We start from the raw sequence: 15,424 nt of genomic DNA, 5'->3' as shown, positions 1-15,424 counted from the left end.
GGTGGCTTTTTGTCGTGATTTTGAAAACCCAAGTTTGCTAACCTGGTACTTTCCATGTCTCCAATGAGATCTATTTACAGGCGGCTGTTACGTAGAAGCTGGGTTGACAAGATCAGAAATGAGGAGGCGATAAGCCACCTGGGAAAGCCCAGGGAAATCATCAAAACAATTAAAAAACCAAAGCTTGAATATTTCGGACAGGTGATGCGACACCCAGAAAAATACAGCATACTCCATTTCATCCTCCAGGGAAAGACTGAAGGCAAACGAGGTCCAGGCAGAAGAAGAACATCGTGGCTTCAAAATCTAAGGGACTGGTTTGGACAAAACTCAGCAGCACTTTTTCGTGCGGCTGCTGATAAAAACAGGATCGCCAACATGATCGCCAACATCCGATAACGGATATGGCAGAAGAGGAAGAAGAAGAATGAGGAGGAGGAGGTGGACTAGTTTGGCTGGATAATTTCAGCCCTGAAGGTCAGACTAGACATCATCTTAAAAAATGGTAAGCAGCCACCACCTTAGAAGTACTTTCAGAATCTCCTGCCTTTTTGATGATAATAACCACATACGGACATATCTTAACTGGAGCATCACTTGGACTCAGCAGAACTAAAGTAGGAATGCCCCTATGATGTAACAATCAAGGTGTTGAGTGGTGACTGGGTACTCTTACCCTCAGCAATGGAAGATGACTTTGGACTGATCACTTTCAGCCCAAGCTGAATCTCTGGGTTCTTAGTGGGATGATGAAGATGGGGGGGGGGGAGAGAGAGTTCTGTGTAGTCTCTCTAGCTAAATCAATTCAACGAGCAAAATTAGGAAACCTTTTAAGCTGTGCTATTTTATACAGTCAAAACCATTCCCAAAGCTTGTATTCATTCAGTAAACAGGGCAAAATAAGGAATATATTGATGCGTATGATTGTTGAAAGAAAAAGAAAAAAAGAAAAAAGAGAAAGAAAAAAGAAAGAAAAAAAGAAAGAAAGAAAAGGGACAGCACCATCTCTACTGGCTCCATATTTTAAACCAAAATGTGATGCAGAAAGAAAGAAAAGAAAGAGAAAGGAAGGAAGGAAAAAAATGAAGGGAGGTAAAAAGGAAAGAAAGAAGCAGAGGAAGAAAGGAAAGAGAGAAGCAGTGAATGCTCCAACACTGGAAGTTTTTAAGAAGAGACTGGACAGCCATTTGTCCGAAATGGTGTAGGGTTTCCTGCCTGAGCAGGGTGTTGGACTAGATGACCTCCAAGGTCCCTTCCAATGTTATCATCTTCATCATCTATTATGGATCATTGCACAGTCAGCCAGATGTTCAGACTGGATTTGGCATTTTGTCTACCTATCGAGTCCTTACCCAGAACCTGGGATAGGCAGATGTGGAGTTTGATGGTATTACAGATATTGTCGCAGGATGGAAGCAGTTCCTAATAAGGCCGCCTTTTGCAATTGACTAATAGCGAATTTGTCAATATTATTATTATTATTATTATTATTATTATTATTATTATTATTATTATTATTATTATTATTATTGAAGAACAGAAGAAAAATATCTGTTTACATCTGGATTTACGATTCTGCATTCTACCTTTATGGAAAAGCCATTTTTGGAAAGCATTTTATTAAAAAATGAAAGCGTTTCCACTCTGAACTAGAGGAGGCCAGTTCAGAACAGGAGAAAGTTTTAAAAATTTCTTTCCTCCTGAAGCCATTAGTTAAATGTATATGTTTACACACATTTGGCCACCGAGTCTATTTGCATCAAGAGGATAATTGGTACAGTGGAGAAGGGAAATGTCCTTTTATCTTTCAGTAGGCCTGGTTTGAACGAAATTATCTTCAACGTTAAAATAAAAGAAAAAGCATAACCGTAGACAGCGTTGTAAGCCTTTATTTAACAGTAAGCGGTAAGTGTTACAATAGGCCACGCTATTTAACAGCATGCATTTATTAGATTCTCTTCAGCTCCAGGCTGCATTTACACAAGTTCAACGCATTTATTTACAAACATTGTTAAAAACGTACTCTACAAAAATAACTACAGTGCACCGGATACACAAACAGTTAAATGACAGTGTGTAATGTCTATGGAGATTCTCTTTTTTAATTTTTTTTTCATCAACATATGTTAATTTTTCCAATCAACAAGTTGTCTGGAGTTTGCTATGCTAATACATGTTCAATTCCTAATCCTTCATTCTTTTCTCTAACCAAGAATAAAATAAATTCCAAATTTGATAGTAGTCTGTATCTTCTTTGTCTTTCAACCTCATAGTTAATCTGTCCATCTCTGCACATTCCAGTATTTTCCTGATTATTTCTTCCTCTGATGGCAATCCTTCGTTCTTCCAGTACTGTGCAAAAATTATTCTTGCTGCTGTGGTGATATGTAAAATTAAATATAATTTCTGCTTATTAGTCTTTTCAGGCATAATGCCTAGTAAAAAAAAGTTCAGGTTTAAAATCCACTTGTTCGCCCAATATTTTTTCTAACCACATATGTATATTTTTTCCAATAAGCGTTTGCCTTCCCACATGTCCACCAAATATGATAATACGTGCCTATGTTATGTTTACATTTCCAACATCTATCTGACATATTTCTAAACATTTTTTGCTAATCTTGCTGGTGGAAGGTGGTCTATGGAGATTCTCAAGTCATCCAGCTCATGGTTGTCCCAAAGGTCCCTTTTCTAAGAGGCAATTGGACTTCCTTGTGTTTCTTTGAAGATGTTTCGCTTCTCATCCAAGAAGTTTCTTCAGCTCTGACTGGAGGGTGGGGAAGGGAAGGATTTATACTCCTTGCAGACGGCTGGTCATTTGCCTTCATTTATTTTTTTTTTTTTTTTTTTTTTTTTTTTATTAAAAGTTTTATAAATTTTACAAAAAAAAACAAGAACAATACAGAACAAAAAACAACATATACAAAAGAAAAAAAAATTAAACAATACATATAAAAAAAACCCCCACCCCACACCCCTCCCAAAAACCCTCCCTTCCCCCCCCCCTGAGCTTCCCAGAGCAGAATATAGGCTTAAGAAATAATAATAAAAAAATAAAAATAAAAATAAAAATTAAATTAAAAACTTTATATTTATATATATAAAAAAGATATCTATAATATATATAAAAATAAAACTTATGAAAAAGCTATATAATATTTTTGTATACACAATCTAAATTGTATAAATTTTATCCATTTGTCCCAGATAGCAAAAAACTTCTCTTGCGTTTGTTGCTTTAAGAAAGCCGAAATCTTTGCCATTTCTGCCTGATAAGCTACTTTAAAAAACCATTCCTGCAATGTAGGCAAAGATTCCTTCTTCCAATATTGTCCAATTAACAGCCTCGCGGCTGTGATCAAGTTTAACATCAGTCTAGAGAAAAGAAGGACTAGGTGGGAGGCGACGGCGATGGCGGCTAGCTTTTAGCCGTCCAGCTGGGGAAGTGTCAGAGCCGCGGAGCGCAGCGCGCATCAGCTGGCCCGCGGCTCGGAAATCCCTTCCCGGGCAAAGGGACGGGATAGAGAACGCAAGAGTAGAGGTAGAACCCCTGAACCCCCTCTGGATTTATGTCTAGAGGGGGTGAAAGGAGTGTTCCCTCGGAGCTCTTGCTGATCTCCGCCTCCCAGCTGTTTTTGCTTCCTTGGAAGCAAAAGAAACCGCCGCTTCTATCTCCGTGTTTACAGCATTTTGGTGAGTAATTTTTAAACGGACGGAGCAGTTTTAAGGACTTTTTCTTATATTTTAGGTGTTTATTTTTTTATCTTTTGATTTTTACTATTTTTCCTCCTTTTCTTTGTTATACTAGTGAAAGGACTTAAGATGGCGTTTTGAAAGTGTCGGAGTTTTTTTTTTCCTTTCTCTTTTGTTTTACTTTCCCTTTTTAAGGATTGTTTTTTGCTTTTGCTTTTGCTGTTGGCTTAGAATTTTTTTTTTTGAATTGTTTGCTCTTTTATTACTTATTCTTGGGATTTATTCTGGACTTTTAATGATTATAGTTTGTCTCTTTTTAAAAATTCTTTTTTTCTTTTTTTCCTCCTCCCTTTTTGGCTGGAGGGGAAAGGGAAGTGACAATTGTGCTTTTTAAAATTGCTTCAAAGAGGCAGCAGCCTTCCTCAGTACCCAAGGTTATTTCTTCTCCTATAACTTCCACTGCACAGCTACAACAACAATCTAAACATGCACCACCGGCTCAGCCACCACCCTCCCCTCCTCTACCTGGACTTTCAGTGCAAGAGGTTAGAGGCCTAATGGGAGAGATTGTAGTTCAAATGAGAGAGGAAATGACTCAATTTGTTTCACAGATTAAATCAGAAATTAAATCTGATCTCAAAGAAGAGATAACGGGGATAAAGTCTAAATTGCAAGAAAATAATAATGAATTACGACAAGATATACTGGAAGCTGTTTCAGGTTTGGCTACTGTGGTGGTTAAGCTCGATGCAAGGCTTGAGGAAGTGGAAGACAAAGTTGACTCTTTAGATGACAAAATTCAAGACGTGGAAAGGAAGGTGGACTCCTCACAAGAAGATATTTTGATGTTTCAATACAGACAAATGGAGTATGCTCTGAGGATTAGAGGCCTCAAGGAAGATATGAATCAAGATTTGATGGAGGTGGTTCTTAGTGATCTGGCGCTGGCTTTGGATATGGATAAAGGAGAATTACAGAGAGAATTAGAAAAAATTTATAGACTCAACTCCTGGATTGCTAAGCAGAAGAATTTGCCCAGAGATGTGGTGATTTACTTTACAAAGAAGTCCCTGCGGAATGAGATTATACAAGCTTTTTACAACAAAAGATTTCAGATTGCCGCCCAAGATGTCATCATTCTAAAGTAAATCCCATCTAAAATTTTAAGAAGTAGGAAAGACTTTGCTTTTTTAACCAATGAGCTTAAAGCTAGATCGATGCCATTCAGATGGGAAATTCCGATGGGTATCGTTTTGAGCCATGCTGGGACACGTTACAGATTGAACACAGTTGACAAAGCTAGAGATTTCTATACTTCGGTCCTGAGTGCAGGCTCAACTTCCTCTGGTCGGAAATCTTTGAGTGCTAAGGAACCTGAGCAGCAATCTGAGGCACTAGATTTGGTTTCCGCAGGGATGATAGAAGTGGCAAAGCAACGCAAAATGGAGGCTAAAGAGCAGAGGATGACTCGTGCAGCTTATAAGCGTAAAGAGAAAGAGCAACGTAAAAAAGAGCCCAAAGAGAATTCTCCTGGAAGTGCATCACCGCCGGTGGGAGGAGCAAGACCCAAGAGTTATGCAACACACGCAGCTCTGTCATAGTTTGATGGTGTCTTCTCCAGGCTGCGTGCCAAGGGAGATGGCAAAGTTTTTGACCTGGAATGTTAATGGATTGAATTCTCCTCAGAAACGGAAAAAAATCTTTTATTATTTGAAACAACATACCAATGATGTTATTTGTTTACAGGAAACTCATATTCTACTTAAAGATCAGAAATATTTAGTTAATGCTCGTTTGGGATCTCATTTTATATCTCCTGCACCTGGGAAGAAAGGGGGAGTTGTTATATATGTCAAACAAAACCTGCCAGCTTGTCTGGTAGAATCAGATCCCCAGGGGAGATATGTGATGATTGAACTTGGTATTTATGGTAAGAAAGTACTTATAGTTGGACTTTATGCTCCAAATCAACAACAGGAACAATTTTATAAACAGTTACACCAAAAAATAACTTTGCTTGATTATAGATCGGTGGTATTAATGGGTGATTGGAATGGTGTCTTAGATACACAAAGGGATAAGAAAGGTTCCTCTCCTTTTCTTAAACAAGCAAGGCTACCTAAAGCCTTTTTTGATATGAAAGAAGACTGGGAATTAAGGGACTATTGGCGGGAACGTAATCAAGAGGAGAGAGACTTTACTTTTTTTTCTGACAGACACCAATCTTTTTCAAGAATTGACTTTTTCTTGATTACCACGGATTTGTATAATAAAGTAAAGAATGTAAAGATTTTTCCTAGATCACTGACGGATCATAGTCCAGTTTGGATGGAGTTGATTCAAGAGAAAGAGGAAAGAAGATCCTGGAGAGTTAATGAAAATTTGTTTAGACAAGAGAAGAATGTTCAAAAACTAAAGGAGTGTTTAAAGGACTATTTTGCTTTGAATATGTATAAGGGGACTTCAATGTCAATGGTATGGGATGCAGGTAAAGCATTTATGCGCGGTGTTTTGATAAAAATGAATAATTTTTATAAGCGAAATCAGACTCAGAAACGTAGAGAACTTGAAGATGAAATTAAACTAAAAGAAAGGGCTTTGATTCTAAATCCTTCTGATGAAAGTACTAAAGAATCTGTAAAGTTATTAAGGTCACAATTTAATATGTTGATAGCAGATCAAGCTGCAACCAATTTATTATTTATGAAACAAAATACATTTTGTAATGCTAATAAGCCGGGGAGATGGTTGGCTTATCAATTAAGAAAGAAACAGAGACTGAGAATAATAGAGAAAATAAATTATAAGGGTAAACTAGTTTCTCAGAAGGAATTAATTAAAAAATCTTTTTTGGATTATTATCAAAACCTATACAAATCTACTAATGTACAACTGTTAGATATAAATAAATATTTAGCTGAGGCAAGTTTTCCTAAACTGACTGAGGATCAGAAATATGAAATTAATGGTTTAATTACTAAGGAGGAAATCGCCTCAGCAATTCAACAATTGAAATTAGGGAAAGCACCGGGTACGGATGGGTTAACAGCTGTTTATTATAAAGCTTTAATGGAGGAGATGATTCAACCATTAAATGATCTTTTTAATGGTATCTTACAGGGTTTAGAGATTCCTCCTTCATGGCGTAGTGCTTTTATATCATTGATTCCAAAGGAGGATCAAGATCTTACTTTACCAAAAAACTATAGGCCTATATCTCTTTTAAACGTGGATTATAAGATATTTGTAAAAATTTTGGTAAATAGGCTTATGAGGGTGGTGCATCATCTTGTGCATAAAGATCAATCAGGGTTTATAACAGGAAGGTATATGAAAAACAATGTTAGACAAATTATTAACTTATTAGAATACTTAGATAAGAACAACCAAGTTCCTGCAGGGCTCATATTTTTAGATGCTGAAAAAGCATTTGACCAACTGAATTGGCATTTTATGCTAAGAGTAATGGAAGAAATGAATTTTGGTGAAAACATATTACAAGCCCTTAAGGTAATATATCAAAAACAAACAGCACAACTTATTGTTAATGGAGGTTTGTCGGAGGTTTTCACAATAGAGAAAGGTACTAGACAGGGGTGTCCTTTATCGCCATTGTTGTTTGTTTTAACATTGGAAATATTATTGATTAAAATTCGAGAGTCTCAGGAAATTAAAGGAATATATGTTAATAAAAAAGAATATAAGTTGAGAGCTTTTGCGGATGACTTGGTTGTTACTTTGTCGCAACCTGATTATTCTGTAGTAAACTTATTACAGTTGATTCACCATTATGGTTTGGTCTCGGGTTTTAAGATTAATGTAAATAAGACTAAAATTTTACCTAAAAATTTGTCGAGTCAGGAGAAGCAGATTTTGGTTAACTCGACGGGTTTTGAGATTGTTAATAAGGTAAAATATTTGGGGGTGATGCTGTCTGTTTCTAATGCAAAACTATTTAAAAATAATTATGAAAGGTTGTGGGTCGGGGTACAGAAAGACTTGAAGAATTGGGAAAAGCTGCAATTATCCCTCATGGGAAGAATTGCAGTGATAAAAATGACTATTCTACCCAAGTTTCTTTTTTTGTTTCAAATGTTACCAATTTTGAAAAATGAGATTAATTTACATGAGTGGCAGAAGGGTCTCAATAAATTTATTTGGGCAGGGAAAAAACCAAGGGTTAAGTTCAAAATTATGCAAGACTTCCGTGAGAGGGGCGGACTCAAGGTACCAAATTTGAAATTATATTATGATGCGGTGGGTTTAACATTAATTAGTGACTGGGTAAATTTGACAAATTCTGAGATACTTTATCTAGAGGGATGGGATTTACTTTATGGGTGGCATGCCTATTTAATATTTAATTAAAAAATAGATTGGGCTTTTAAATCTCATATTTTAAGAATTTCTTTACTTAGGATTTGGAGAAAATATTATAAAAGTGATTTTAAAGTACCATTATGGGCTATACCTTGGCATGCGATAGAAGGAATAAAAAGAGGGGTTAAAATGGATATGGTGTCTTACAGACAGTTACTTAAATGGGATGGACAAAACTGGCAATTAAAATCACGGGAAGAATTAGCATTTGCCTTCATTTAGAGCAGCAGTTCTCAACCTGTGGGTCGGGACCCCATTTGGGGTCAAATGACCATTTCATGGGGGTTGCCAAACAACGCAGTCCGCCATTTCCCCCCCCCCCTTTTCCTTAGCTGTGCTACTCCCTTTTATTCTATTGGCTTTTGAAAGCCAATAGAATAGACTCTCTTGAATAGAGTCTAATTCTATTAGCTTTCAAAAGCCAATAGGAATTGTCCAGGCTGTCTCTACCCTGCTGAGCCCGCCAAAAGTCCCATTCTGCTACGCTTCAGCTGGTGCAGGGGGCGGCACCATGCATGTGCGGCGCTCCCGGGCAGGGAAAGTCCTCGACTTACGACCGGTTGGGGGTTGCGGTATTAAAAAGGCTGAGAACCACTGTTTTAGAGAGTCGTTGAGTTGTCCGGTCAGAGCTGAAGAAGCTTCTTGGATGAGAAGCGAAACACCTTCAAATAAAAACCAGAAGTCCAGTTGCCTCTTGAAAAAGCACTTTTTTGACAGTGTGTAAGAATTTCACTCCCTGGGAAGAAGTCCTGAACATCCCAAGGAATCTATGCCACTATCTGTGAAAATTATTAGGAAATGTTGTTGTTAATTGCGAAGTCGTGTCCGACCCATCGCGACTCCATGGACAATGTTCCTCCAGGTCTTCCTGTCCTCTACCATCTTCTGGAGTCCATTTAAGCTCACGCCTCCTGCTTCAGTGACTCCATCCAGCCACCTCATTCTCTGTCGTCCCCTTCTTCTCTTGCCCTCAATCTTTCCCAGCATTAGGCTCTTCTCCAGTGAGTTCTTCCTTCTCATTAGGTGGTCAAAGTACTTGAGTTTCAACTTCAGGATCTGGCCTTCTAAAGAGCAGTCAAGCATAATTCTGCAATACCACTGCTGGTAAACTTCTATTTTCCAATCATTCCATTGATTTTTTTGGTTGTTATGGACTCTTGGTCTTCATAAGGGTTAAAGAAATTTGCTAGGAGCATCAATTAGGTGGAGCTTCCAAATTCCCCTGAGCTTTCATCAGTGACTGGAGACAAAAAAAAACCGTGAAAATGTTTCCATGTATCAGATGTGTGGACGTGTGCTTCAGAAGATGTAGATTCCAGATAGATTGTTTGTTACTGTAGGCGTTATTGCTATTAAATTGGGGTTTACTTCTTGGAGCAAAGGAAAGAACTGATCTGCAGAGCTGATAACCAATCCAAGCTTTCCAGGCTTAATTCTTCGTAGAAATGCAAGCTGGGAAACACCTGGTTAAATCTCTTCCTTCAGGCCAGGTGCCTTCCCAGTGACTAATCCGCAGGTGGTGGAAAAGGATGACTTGGCTATTTAATAGTATCTGTGCTGATCATAACATAAAGGGAAATCTCCTTTGAGTCAGCTCATTTTCCAGTGATGTCTTAGTGATGTACCTGAGGCTTTCAATCCGATTATACAAAAGGATTAGTCATGGTTTTTTTCCAAGGTAGATCACCAGGCTTCCAGCTCTGATATTCTTTGATGTTCTCCCCTCCAAAGAGCCACCAGGGTAAACTCTGCTTAGCTGTTTTGAGATCAGCCAAGTGGCTGTTGCCTGCTATGGAAAGTTGCCTCCAGCAATCAGAATAACAATAGTTGGGAGGGACCTGTGAGGGCGTCTAGTCCAACCACATGGAGATGTGGCTGCAGCGCACATTAACCAGTGCTCTTGTCTTCCAAAGACTGATGAACTTCGAACCAGTTTTCTATTGCTTTTTTAAAAATGTCTTTTTGTCTTTTATATTTTGATAAACGAGTAAAACTTGTAATTGAAAAATGATAGGTGGGGTGGTTAACTCAGTGGGCTTTTTTTTCCTGGATTTTTTTTTTGGGGGGGTGGGGACAAGCTCTACTATCTCACAAATGTTCAGCTAGGAAGCACTAGCGACCATGGGCTGGTATGAAATATATATATATATTTTTAAAAAAGCACTCGAGACAGCTAAGAATATTTGATATCCATTTCTGAAAATACAGATAACGTCAGATCAAGATGAAAAATGACAAGGTAAGCATTTGAAAGAGGATAAGGTGGGCTGATGTCTCAACATCGTGTTCTGGCTTGAATGAAAAACATGTAATGATTAAATGCTCCCTAAGGCTGCAATCAAGTTTTGGGACTTCGTCCATGTAATAATAATAATAATAATAATAATAATAATAATAATAATAATAATAATAATCATCATCATCATCATCATCATCATCATCATCATCATCATCATCATCATCAATTGCAAAAGGCGGCCTTATTAGGAACTGCTTCCATCCTGCCACGATACCTGTAATACCATCAAACATCCACATCTGCCTATCCCAGGTCCTGGGTAAGGACTCGATAGGTAGACAAAATGCCAAATCCAGTCTGAACATCTGGCTGACTGTGCGATGATTGATAATAATACAGCAGAATAGACGAGAAAGAACTGGAGAAGATAATAAAATACAAAGATCTACAAATAGAAATAGAAAGACTGGCAAAAACAAGCAAGGGTAGTACCAATAGTAATAGGCTCCTTGAGTGCAATCCCAAAACAACTGGAGCACCACTTGAACACCATTGGCATTGAAAAATTCGCTATTAGTCAATTGCAAAAGGCGGCCTTACTAGGAACTGCTGCCATTCTGCGACGATACCTGTAATACCATCAAACATCCACTTCTGCCTATCCCAAGTCCTGGGTAAGGACTCGATAGGTAGACAAAATGCCAAATCCAGTCTGAACATCTGGCTGACTGTGTGATGATCCGTAATAATAGTTGTTGTTGTTGTTGTTGATCATCGCACAGTCAGCCAGATGTTCAGACTGGATTTGGCATTTTTGTCTACCTATCGAGTCCTTACCCAGGACCTGGAATAGGCAGATGTGGATGTTTGATGGTATTACAGATATCATCGCAAGATGGAAGCAGTTCCTAGTAAGGCCGCTTTTTGCAATCGACTAATGGCGAATTTGTCAATGCCGATGGTGTTCAAGTGGTGCTCCAGTTGTTTTGGGATTGCACCCAAGGCGCCTATTACTATTGGTACTACCCTTACTTGCCTTTGCCACAGTCTTTCTATTTCTATTTGTAGGTCTTTGTATTTTGTTATCCTCTCCAGTTCTTTCTCATCCATTCTGCTGTCTCCAGGCACTGCCACCTCCACTATCCAGACTTTTTTTGTCTTTCTTATCGACAATTGTTAAGTCCGGGGTGTTATGTTGCAGGTGCTTGTCTGTTTGAATTCTGAAGTCCCAGAGCAGTTTAAGTGTATCATTTTCTATGACTTTCTCTATTTTATGATCCCGCCAGTTCTTGCTTACAGGCAAATGATATTTCTTGCAGATCTTCCAAAGCACCATTGTTGCTACTTTGTCATGCCGCTGCTTGTAGTCAGTCTGGGCGATCTTCTTGCAGTAGCTTACCAGGTGGTCCACTGTTTCTTCAGCATCTTTGCATAGGCGGCACTTACTGTCTGTTGCTGTCTTCTCAATTTTGACTTTATATGCATTTGTCCTTAAGGCTCAGTCTTGTGCAGCCAGAATTAGTCCTTTGGTCTCTTTCTTCAACTTTCCTGCTCTTAGCCATTGCCAGGTCTTGTTATTATCTGCTTTCCCAGCTATTTTTTTTTTAAATGAACTGGCCAGGTAGTGCTTTGTTTTCCCATGCCTCTATTCTGTTCTTCATTTGGTCTTTTTTGTAGGCCAGTTTGGTCTCTCCAGTAGTTAGTAAGCCTTCCTGATATACTAATTTCAGTTATTATTATTATTATTATTATGGATCATCGCACAGTCAGCCAGATGTTCAGACTGGATTTGGCACTTTGTCTACCTATCGAGTCCTTACCCAGGACCTGAGATAGGCAGATGTGGATGTTTGATGGTATTACAGATATCGTCGCAGGATGGAAGCAGTTCCTAGTAAGGCCGCCTTTTGCAATTGACTAATAGCGAATTTGTCCATGCCAATGGTGTTCAAGTGGTGCTCCAGTTGTTTTGGGATTGCACCCAAGGCGCCTATGACTATTGGTACTACCTTGCTTGCTTTTGCCACAGTCTTTCTATTTCTATTTGTAGGTCTTTGTATTTTATTATTATTATTATTATTATTATTATTATTATTATTATTATTATTATTATTATTTTGGATCATCTCACAGTCAGCCAGATGTTCAGACTGGATTTGCATTTTGTCTACCTATCGAGTCCTTACCCAGGACCTGGGATAGGCAGATGTGGATGTTTGATGGTATTACAGGTATTGTCGCAGGATGGAAGCAGTTCCTAGTAAGGCCGCCTTTTGCAATTGACTAATAGAGAATTTGTCAATGCCAATGATGGTGTTCAGTTGTTTTGGGATTGCACCCAAGGCACCTATTACTATTGGTACTACCCTTGCTTGCTTTTGCCACAGTCTTTCTATTTCTATTATTATTATTATTATTATTATTATTATTGTTGTTGTTGTTGTTTTGTTGTTGTTTTGTTGTTGTTGTGGTTATGGATCATCGCACAGTCAGCCAGATGTTCAGACTGGATTTGACATTTTGTCTACCTATTGAGTCCTTACCCAGGACCTGGGATAGGCAGATGTGGATGTTTGATGGTATTACAGGTATTGTCGCAGGATGGAAGCAGTTCCTAGTAAGGCCGCCTTTTGCAATTGACTAATAGAGAATTTGTCAATGCCAATGATGGTGTTCAGTTGTTTTGGGATTGCACCCAAGGCACCTATTACTATTGGTACTACCTTTGCTTGCTTTTGCCACAGTCTTTCTATTTATTATTACCGGTCCCTGGTGCCCAAAAGGTGTAGGGTCTCCTGCTTCAGCAAGGGGTTGGTCTAGAAGACCCCTAAGGTTCCTCCCAACCCTGTTATTCTATGTTCTATGAGATGAACCAGGCATGCATTTTTGTCCCAGGCTGCTTGGCTTGTTTCAGAATCCCTGGAATTTCCGCCTTGTTTTCCTCTTTAAATCAGTGGCGCTTAAAACTGTTTAACCCAACTCCTCCTTTGCCCAGTCTTGAATCATGTTCCATATTAGGCAAAAATCAAGAACAGGGGAAGCGGACATGGGCTCAAACTGGCAGAAAGGAAGGTCAAAAGTCACGTTAGAAAGCATGACTTCACAGAAAGAGGAGTGGAAGCTTGTGTCAGAAGTAAGTCTTCATCCTGGTTCATCCAAGCCGGGAATAAATAAGCAACATGGCGACTGCTTTGGGAAGAAGGTTGCAGTTTGTTGGAGAAGCAGAAAGATGGTCCTTGCAGGAAAGGGCAGAGGAAAGGAAAAAGAGAATTTGAGCACATGGGCAGTAGGTTTTTATACCCCCTCTAGCCTTGTTTGGAATAGTTTCCTGTTCCTGTGGCATGAACCTTGAGGCCATTTCTGAGTGTTTTTCTAGGCCTTGATATCTGTGGTTTAATCCAGCTTCCCAGGTGATGGGGCTAATGACTCCTAGAGTTTGGGTGGGGCATGCAGATCTTCTCTTTTGTCTTCTTGAGTGCTCTGGCTTCAACTTTCTGATGGTTTTACATCTGCACTTGTATGGGGCTAGCTCTTGCTTGGGGCAGAGAGATAGATTTGGGGCCAGGTTTGGTTTAAAAAAAATCATTTTGAGGAAAAATATAGTTTTCCTGCCCTTTTAATATTTCCTTCTCTGGGCTAACTTCCCTCACCTGGACCCCATTTCCAGCAAAGGAAGCGGGTCAGTCGTTAGGAGCCTCGTTTAAACATGCTTGGGATAAACCCATGTCCACCATCCGACCAAATAAAATAAGATTTTCTGTTTTCTATGTCACTATTCCCACCTTTGTCTCCACACTTTGTTCTTTTCTGTCAGTGTTCCCACGGCAACTGGGTCCTCTGTTTACAAACAAGCAGTTACTGTATAAATTATTGTGTTGCCAGGTGATGTGACCAAATTATTCCTCTGGGCTAATAACCTTGAGTTTATGAGCCAATGCGTAAAGATTGACAGTTTAGCCATTGAAAATTAAAAAAATGAGATAGTATCGTTGACGCGTTTTTGAATTCCCTTCGCTTATAGTAACAATGAATGCAGACTCAGTTCAGGAACTTAATCTATTCCACCAACCCGATGCCATAAGTTCATCTGAAGATAAAGCCTTGCACGAGTAATTTATTTAGAGGATTAAAATATGCATATGATTAGCAGCATTTTTAGAAAAACTATTGACATCCTTCTTAAACAATGGCTGTTGCTAATTTTGTTACAATGCTGCCCTCTGCTGGTCAGCCCAAAGCATTTTAGAACGTATTTTTCTATTCTGTTCTAGCTTGGTTAAAAGTATTATTAGATGCAAGTGTGTAAGTGTGGATTTATGCATAACAGCACCTGACTGGTAGAACAAAGCATGTTCAGAACAATCAGCAAACAAGCAATGGGGATGCAGAGAATTAAACCTTTTTTAATGAAGAGTTTAATGTTTAATGAAGAGAAGGACGAGGGGGGACATGATAGCAGTTTTCCAATATCTCAGGGGCTGCCCCAAAGAAGAGGGAGTCAAGCTATTCTCCAAAGCACCTGAAGGCAGGACAAGAAGCAACGGGTGGAAACTAATCAAGGAGAGAAGCAACCTGGAACTAAGGAGAAGCTTCCTGACAGTTAGAACAATTAACCAGTGGAACAACCTGCCTCCAGAAGTGGTGAATGCTCCAACACTGGAAGTTTTTAAGAAGAGACTGGACAGCCATTTCTCCGAAATGGTATAGGGTTCCCTGCCTGAGCAGGGGTTGGACTAGATGACCTCCAAGATTCATTCCAACTGTTTATATTATTATTATTATTATTATTATTATTATTATTATTATTATTATTATTATTATTATTATTATTATTATTATGGATCATCGCACAGTCAGCCAGATGTTCAGACTGGATTTGGCATTTTGTCTACCTATCGAGTCCTTACCCAGGACCTGGGATAGGTAGATGTGGATGTTTGATGGCATTACAGATATCGTCGCAGGATGGAAGCAGTTCCTAGTAAGGCCGCCTTTTGCAATTGACTAATAGCGAATTTGTCAATGCCAATGGTGTTCAAGTGGTGCTCCAGTTGCTTTGGGATTGCACCCAAGGAGCCTATCACTATTGGTACTACCTTTGCTTGCTTTTGC

Source organism: Crotalus tigris, unplaced genomic scaffold (assembly GCF_016545835.1).
Source record: "Crotalus tigris isolate CLP2741 ecotype Arizona unplaced genomic scaffold, ASM1654583v1 scf7180000017892.488125, whole genome shotgun sequence".
Lineage (NCBI taxonomy): Eukaryota > Metazoa > Chordata > Lepidosauria > Squamata > Viperidae > Crotalus > Crotalus tigris.
The sequence above is the reverse complement of the archived record's forward strand: the minus strand, read 5'-3'. Positions refer to the sequence as shown.